Raw genomic sequence first — 9,310 nt, 5'->3', positions numbered from 1 at the left:
TGCTTCGACCAGGTGGGTCCCGACTGTCAGGAACTTCCTTGCCTGTGAAGATGTAGTTGGTGGGTCCCAGCAGTCAGGGGGCGAATCGTTTTTTTGCCCGGACGCACTTCCTTGCGTGCGAAGATGTTGCTGGTGGGTCCTAGTAGTCGGGTGGCTGGTGGGTCCCAGCAGTCAGGGGGGCGAATCGTTTTTTTTCGGACGCACTTCCTTGCGTGCGAAGATGTAGCTCGTGGGTCCCAGCAGTCAGGGGGCGAATCATTTTTTGGTGAAATACGATGGCCCGTCCGGTGGGTCCCCGCTGTCAGGTGGAGGAATAAATATTTTGGACGTAATAAGGAGGCACTTCCTTATTGCGGCCGTGGACCCAGCTGTCAGCATCTCCACGTACAGTCCACGTCCGATGGAAGCCGTTCCTTGACCACGTTGACCACGCCGTGCCGAGAGAACCAGGGCGGTGGACGACGGCGAGGCCTAGGAAGGGGACGACGTGGAGCCGGGGAAGACGCGGCAGTGGATGCCCATGCGTAGAGGAGTACGAGGGCACTGGTTCGCTGCCCTGTGAGGCTGTCATCGCCGCAGAGTAACAGGGGGTGTGGGTGAATAGAGGGATGGCCTGGCCAGCGGTGGGAGTAGTAGGGGACGAGAAGGCCTCCGCCGCATCGTAGCCGGCCATGGGAGGCAGGAGCATGAGGCACGACCGGCGCTGGTTTGGGCGGCTGGAGCAAGAAGACCAGAGGTTGAAGAAGCACTGCGGCCGTTGGATGGACATCGTACGGTCACTGGAGCTAGAATCGTGCATATTGACTAAGCTAACAAAGCCCTCCGTCCCGGTAAACTTAGTAGGCCCACAAGTCAGCCTGCCACTATAATGGGTCCCAGCTAACAGGGGGAGTATTCATTTTTTTGTGCGTAATAAGGAGGCACTTCCTTGCAAGCGAAGATATAGCTGGTGGGTCCAAGCTGTCAGCGGCGGTAACATTTTTTTTGGCGAAATACAGAGGGCCTTTCGGTGGGTCCCTGATGTCAAGTGGAGGAATCATTATTTTGCGCGTAATAAGGAGGCATTTCCTTGCGTGCGGCCGTGGACCCAGCTGTCGGCCTCTCCACGTAAAGTCCACTTCAGATGCATGTCGGTCGTTGACCACGTTGACCACGCCGAGCCGAGAGCACCAGGGCGGGGGACGACGGTGAGGCCTAGGAAGGGAACGACACGGAGGCAGGGAAGACTCGGCAGTTGTTTCCCACGCGGAGGGGAGTACGACTGTATGAGGGTTTACTGGTTCGTCTGCCGTCGCCGGAGAATAACATCAGGTGTGGGTGAGTAGAGGGATGGCTAGGCCAGCTATGGGAGTACGGTGGGGCGGTGAGGCCTGCGCGGCAGCAAAGCCGGCCGCGGGGAGGAGGGAGCAGGCAGTCCCGCCGGCGCCTGTTTGAGCGGCTGGAGCAGGAAGAGCAGAGATTGAAGAAGCACGACAGCCGTTGGATGGCCATCCAACAGTCACTGCTTGTGCATCAACCTTTTTTTTTAGGAAAGCCTCAAATATGTGGAAAACAGCATACAGCCCATCTTCCATTATTTCTAATAATTTACAGCCCATTTGCTAATTATTAAGGTTTTTTTGGAGCCCATATTCTTTTTGTTAGCATTACAACCCATATTGTGGCCACCGTTAAAAAATTATATGAAATTTTGCATATTTCGGTGCGGTCCGAACTGTTTTTAATCCCGAAATTTTGACTCACATTCAAGCTGATTTTAAAAATAAATGTATATCAATATAAAATCCAACAAATTCTCCACGCATAAAAATTAATGTAATTTCAAATCTCGAAATGAAAAAAAAGATATTTGAAACTAATTGTCGGTTTGATGTGTTTTAAAAATGTACAGTCCATTTCTCATTACTGATGGGCCATTTTCTCGGCTAGCCGAATGAAAGCCCTCCTCGTCTTGAAAGATTTGCAGCCCAAAAGGCCTGACAAAGCGACTTACTTGGCAAATCACAAAAAAACCGGTCTGTGGCCGTGGACCCAGCTGTGAGCCTCTCTATGTACAGTACTCTTCCGATGGAATGTCGTTGACCACGTTCACCACACCGCACCGAGAGTACCAAGGCGGTGGACGACGGTGAGGCCTAGGAAGGGGACGACGCGGAGCCGGGGAAGGTGTGGCAGTGGATGCCCACGCGGAGAGGAGTACGAGGGTTCACTGGTTTGGCTGCAGTGTGAGGCTGCCATCGCCACAGAATAACAGGGGGAGTGGGTGAGTGGAGGGATGGCCTGGCCAGCAGTGGGAGTAGCATGGGGATGGTGAGGCCTCCGCGGCAGCACGGCCGGCCACGGGAGGCAGGAGCATGCGGCACGACTGGCGCTGCTTTGGGCAGCTGGGGCAAGAAGACCAGAGGTTGAAGAAGCACTACGCCCGTTGGATGGACCTCGTGGACCACGCCGCGCCGAGAGCACCAGGGCGGTGGATGACGGCAAGGCCTAAGAAGGGAACGACACGGAGCCGGGGAAGACACGGCAGTGGCTGCCCATGCGGTGGCGAGTACGAGGGTTGACTTGTTCGGCTGCCATTGCTGGAAAATAACAGGAGGTGTGGTTGAGTAGAGGGATAGACAGGCCAGGGATGCGAGTATGATGGGGCCATGAGGCCTTCCCGACAGCACTGCCGACCACGGGAGGCGGGAGCAAGCGGTTCCGACGGCACTGGTTTGGGCGGCTGGGGCAGGAGGATCAAAGACTGAAGAATCATGATTGTTGTTAGATTGACATCTAACGGTCTGACGCTGGTAGAGTCGATTGTTGACTAAGTTTCTTTTTTGAGAAACCTTGTGTACGCATGAACTTAGTAGGCCCACAAGTCAGCCTCCAAATCTGTGGCAGACAACATAAAGCCCATTTTCTATTTTTTATAATTTGTAGCCCATTTGTTAATTCTTAAGTAATTTATTACAGCCCATTTTCTGCCCAGGACCACGGTCAAAAAGTCCAACCTTATTTTGCATATTTCGATGGAGTCCGAACTGTTGTAATCCCGAAATGATAAACATTTTTTAAGAACTTATTGATTTGCCAAAAAAATCGTTTTTTTTGTAAGCAAATAAGACGTGGGACAATTTAGTTGCTTTAAGGGAAAAACCAGTGGTAAAAAAATCAGCGCTGGGTGGGAAAAAACAACAAAAATAAGGATGTAAATATGAAAAGGGAATTTTATGTGTTTTCAATATAATGATACGTGTATATGAACTAGTAAAACTATAGGTAGAGCTTAGAAAACGGATGTAGGACATGCGTTTCAAGAGGAAAATAGAACTGCGCTGTGTGTTTGATTCAGTAAAAAAATTGTCTGCGGATGTTGTAAGACAAAATATAACTAACGCTGGCGGGCCAGAGGCCAGTAGATACCTGCTGGATCTTTGTACCCCATTGTCGTCATGGGCTGGGCCTGTTAAAAACAAAATAACCCTGGGAAATCTACAGCCCAGTTGAAACTTGCTCGACCTGAAAATACAATATACATGCTCAATAAAGACAGAATTCCGCAAGTACAGACTGATAACTGGGATGCAGCACGGATATTGTTTTTTATCGTGATAATAAGTGCATGCACTTGTTTCGAAAAAATTGGAGAACTGGAAATTCAAACGGTGGGTGCTTATGCTACCCATCAAATAAAAATCAGGTGCCTGAAAATTCGTTTCGAAACAAATGATTCAGCTTTATATCCACGTCGACCCTCGGCATGATGGTTGGAAGCAAATGCAAGTTCATACCAAAAGTTCGTTAACAACAATACCGACTTGCGGACGACAAGGTAGTACAACTACCAATACCAAACTAACTTATAATCTTTTTACTCCTAGCCCTAGTGTTCATCTGGTAGAAAATCATGCAGAGGACCAACTCCCGCTCCTTCTCTTGCTCCAGGTCCCCGAGGTGGTACTGGTGCATCACCCAGTTAGTCCTCTGCTGGTCGAAGTTCTTGTTGGTGTGCAGCACCAGAACCTTTTTTCCTGCCCGTCTGCCGGCCGTTGACCATCACCGGCAAGGTATTGCCGGTCTTGTGCCACATCACGTGCATGCCGCACTCCGATTGTATCTTGCGACGCGTCCACGCGCCCCTTTTGAACGCCCTGGAATTGCGCTGGAAGAAATGCTTCCTTAGGCCACTCAGTGTGGTACCTGCAGTATTGTGGAATACAGGTTTTTGTGTACCTAGTTGGCATTTCCATAACATCTTTGGCATGTTGCAGTCACTTGTTTCACTTTTTATTAACTGTGAAATTGTAATTGCTTCACCAGGTCTGCGTCTAAAAAGAAAAATAGATCTATAAACAAAGGAATATGTTTGTGCAAGTAGACGGCCGATCGGTGTCTTACCTGGAAGTTTCTTAGGTTGGGTGTAACATATGTCGTGCTCGCTGTCGATGGTTGGTATGAACAAATCGATAAGAGACTGAAATCTCGCGCCGTCAGCACTCACTTTGGCCTCAAGGTGCTCGATCAGCTCCTGATCCGTGGGATCAAACTTGATGCCAGCCGGCAGCACGGGCCAATCCTTCTTTGACTTGCATCGGTAATTCCAGTTTTATGGTACTCAATGTATCATCAATCGACTATTTTAGGTCAATGATGAAAGATTTCGACAGATAAGTGGTACTCCAAATCTGAAGTCTAGAATACCCGAACACGCCGCCGGGATTCTTGTGTCACCTCACGCGCAGCATGATGTCACGTCAATTCAATGTGTGGACATGATGAATAATTTGACCGCCATCATCATCATCAGGACATCCTATGCAGGTGAGTTAGGATGCACTTGATCCCAGGAAGGTATCTATCCTTGAAACCAGAGCAGTGCTTCAAACTAACAACAGTACATAATATCCAACAAAAGAGGTTCGTGCTACAGCAGCAGAATACATGGCTCAGTCTAGATATCAGCACGAATCAAGTTGTGCATATTTGCTGTTGGCATGAACCACATCGCCGCATGTCGGGTTTGCAAAAGCCATCAATCGCATGGAAGCTTGATGCCTTTCACACACTGAAGATTATCTGGCAACAAGCTGTGTCGACGACTCTCTAGATATGGTGATTCATGAAACCCATGGTATGATGTGTAAACACAGCCCCCCCTCGCGAATGGAAATTGCATAGCACAGTAATCATCGCCGGTGATATGATCGATGATTGGTTGGATGATCGGATAATTGAGCCCAAGGAACAAGGAGTGGTTGCCGAGGCTGTAAACCCGCCTCCAGTGATGCCAGCGTTTGGGTTTGGGTTTGGGTTTATGCTGGTGCAAGCATCTCGGAGTTGGAACATTCTCTTTGATGAGATGATCAAAGCGTTTGGGTTTATGCAGACTTATGGAGAAGCCTGTGTTTACAAGAAAGTGAGTGGGAGCTCTGTAGCATTTCTCATATTATATGTGGATGACATACTGTTGATGGGAAATGATATAGAATTCTTGGAAAGCATAAAGGCCTATTTGAACAAGAGTTTTTCAATGAAGGACCTTGGAGAAGATGCTTATATATTAGGCATCAAGATCTATAGAGATAGATCGAGATGCCTCATTGGTCTTTCACAAAGTACGTACCTTGACAAGATATTGAAGAAGTTCAATATGGATCAGTCCAAGAAGGGGTTCTTGCCTGTATTGCAAGGTGTGCGATTGAGCACGGCTCAATGCCCGACCACGGTAGAAGATATAGAAGAGATGAGTGTCATCCCCTATGCCTCAGCCATAGGGTCTGTTATGTATGCCATGCTGTGTACCAGACCCGATGTAAACCTTGCCGTGAGTTTGGTAGGTAGGTACCAAAGTAATCCCGGCAAGGAACACCAGACAGCGGTCAAAAACATCCTGAAGTACCTGAAAAGGACCAAGGATATGTTTCTCGTTTATGGAGGTGCCGAAGAGCTCGTCGTAAAGGGTTTCGTCGATGCTAGCTTCGACACAGATCTGGATGACTCTAGGTCTCAAACCGGATACGTGTATATTTTGAATGGTGGGGCAGTAAGCTGGTGCAGTTGCAAGCAAAGCGTCGTGGCGGGATCTACATGTGAAGCAGAGTATATGGCAGCCTCGGAGGCAGCACAAGAAGCAGTCTGGGCGAAGGAGTTCATTACCGACCTAGGAGTCATACCCAATGCGTCGGACCCGATGACTCTCTTCTGTGACAACACTGGAGCAATTGCCCTTGTGAAGGAGGCCAAGTTTCACAGGAAGACCAGGCATATCAAGCGTCGCTTCAACTCCATTCGTGAAAGTGTTCAAAATGGAGACATAGAAATTGTAAAGTACATACGGACCTGAATGTAGCAGATCCGTTGACTAAACCTCTCCCTACAGCAAAACATGATCAACACCAGAATTCCATGGGTGTTCGATTCATCACAATGTAACTAGATTATTGACTCTAGTGCAAGTGGGAGACTGTTGGAAATATGCCCTAGAGGCAATAATAAAATGATTATTATATTTCCTTGTTCATGATAATTGTATATGCTATAATTGTATTATCCGGAAATCGTAATACATGTGTGAATACATAGACCACAATGTGTCCCTAGTGAGCCTCTAGTTGACTAGCTCGTTGATCAACAGATAGTCATGGTTTTCTGACTATGGACATGGGGATGTCATTGATAACGAGATCGCATCATTAGGAGAATGATGTGATGGACAAGACCCAAACCTAAGCATACCACAAAGATCGTATAGTTCGTTTGCCAGAGCTTTTCTAATGTCAAGTATCATTTCCTTAGACCATGAGATTGTGCAACTCCCGGATACCGTAGGAGTGCTTTGGGTGTATCAAACGTCACAACGTAACTGGGTGGCTATAAAGGTGCACTACGGGTATCTCCGAAAGTGTCTGTTGGGTTGGCATGAATCGAGACTGTGATTTGTCACTTCGTATGACGGAGAGGTATCTCTTGGGCCCACTTGGTAATGCATCATCATAATGAGATCAATGTGACCAAGGGGTTGGTCACGGGGATCATGCATTATGGTACGAGTAAAGTGACTTGCCGGTAACGAGATTGAACAAGGTATTAGGATACCGACGATCAAGTCTCGGGCAAGTAATGTACCGATTGACAAAGGGAATTGAATACGGGATTGATTAAATCCTCGACATCGTGGTTCATCCGATGAGATCATCGAGGAGCATGTGGGAGCTAACATGGGTATCCAGATCCCGCTGTTGGTTATTGACTGGAGAGGCATCTCGGTCATGTCTGCATGTCTCCCGAACCCGTAGGGTCTACACACTTAAGGTTCGGTGACGCTAGGGTTGTAGAGATATTAGTATGCGGTAACCCGAAAGTTGTTCGGAGTCCCGGATGAGATCCCGGACATCACGAGGAGTTCCGGCCAGAATGGTCCGGAGGTAAAGATTTATATATAGGAAGTCCAATTTCGGCCATCGGGAAGGTTTCGGGGGTTACCGGTATTGTACCAGGACCACCGGAAGGGTCCCGGGGGTCCACCGGGTGGGGCCACCTATCCCGGAGGGCCCCATGGGCTGAGGTGGGAGGGGAACCAGCTCCTGGTGGGCTGGTGCACCCCCCCTTGGGCCCCCCTGCGCCTAGGGTTGGGAAACCCTAGGGGTGGGGGCGCCCCAGACTTGGCTTGGGGGGGAAGCCACCCCTTGGCCGCCGCCCCCTTGGAGATTAGATCTCCTAGGGCCAGCGCCCCCCCAAGGCCCCTATATAAAGAGGGGGGAGGGAGGGCAGCCGCACCCTTGCTCTTGGCGCCTCCCTCTCCCTCCGTAACACCTCTCCTCCCCGCTTGCGCTTGGCGAAGCCCTACCGGGATCCTGCTACATCCACCACCACGCCGTCATGCTGCTGTATCTTCATCAACCTCTCCTTCCCCCTTGCTGGATCAAGAAGGAGGAGACGTCTTCCCAATAGTACGTGCGTTGAACGCGGAGGTGCTGTCCGTTCGGCACTTGGTCATCGGTGATTTGGATCACGGCGAGTACGACTCCATCATCCCCGTTCACTTGAACGCTTCCGCTCGCGATCTACAAGGGTATGTAGGTGCACTCCTATTCCCCTTGTTGCTATAATACTCCATAGATTGATCTTGGTGATGCGTAGAAAATTTTTAATTTCTGCTACGATCCCCAACAAGTTGCACGTAATTGCACTACAGTTGTATGTGTGTAGAATATCTTCTTTGTTTAGATACTTGTATTTTTTTCGAATGCGGATTTGGTCATATGGTTCCACGCGCATCCCTTATAAATAGTAAATTAAAAAATACTAGAGAAACAAAAAAAATCTGATTTTGTTTTCTAACATACATAGTCAACCGGTATACTTGCATATGAAGTTTCATGAAAAAATGACATCCATGGAAACATGGACAAAAGTGACAAAATTGACGCTATATTAAAAAACACTATTTGATGAATAGTATGGTCTCACTTGTATTTTGTTCACTAAGAATACCACATGTGTCAATACATCACGAAACTTCACACGTGAGTAGAATGGCCGACCAAATTTGATACCTCAAAATTTTAGAATTTTTAGTTTCTTTCTAGTATTTTTAATTTTACTATTTACATGGGTGCGCGTGGAATCATGTCCAGCTTTGTATTTTTGTATTTTTTTCTAAAATAAAATCACCATAAGATGTATGCCCATAGCTCACACGGTCACACCCAACTACAAGCAGCATATACAAGGATTTTTCGGCGACCAAAAAGAATACAAGATTTTGAACACAAGAAAGTTGCATCACTTGTCGAGCTGAAGCTAGTTAGCAAAATACACTTACAAGGGCAGTGGTACATCCCAAGTACGTACTAACAAGAGAAAACAATCCGGCAACTACGTAATGGTGTGCATGAGAAAACATAAGACGAAAGCGCAGTACAGGACCAGGCCAGCCCATCACGAAGACAAGACATGACAATTTCAGACAAAACAAAAAAGCCTAGGAAGTACACATGCTGATGTCATCAGTCGACTGAGACTTTGCAAAGTCTCAGTTGAATAAGACCTAGACAAACCCTTAGACTTTTTGGATGATGTGGCACACAACTAAATGAGGAAAGAGAGGGTGTGGTATCATATCATGATACCATATCATGTTAAATGTTGTACTACTTTGTGTCATGCATCACAATTAATAAGACAACTTAAGATACTAACTTATGATACTATGCATTACGGAGGGAGTATCATATACTACTATCATATGCATGCATGTCAAAAAAAATATCATATGCATGATACTAGTATATGATACTCTCCATTACAACCAGCCAGGGGCAAC

This window comes from Triticum dicoccoides, chromosome 6A (genome assembly GCF_002162155.2).
Source record: "Triticum dicoccoides isolate Atlit2015 ecotype Zavitan chromosome 6A, WEW_v2.0, whole genome shotgun sequence".
Lineage (NCBI taxonomy): Eukaryota > Viridiplantae > Streptophyta > Magnoliopsida > Poales > Poaceae > Triticum > Triticum dicoccoides.
This window is presented reverse-complemented; position numbering follows the sequence as displayed.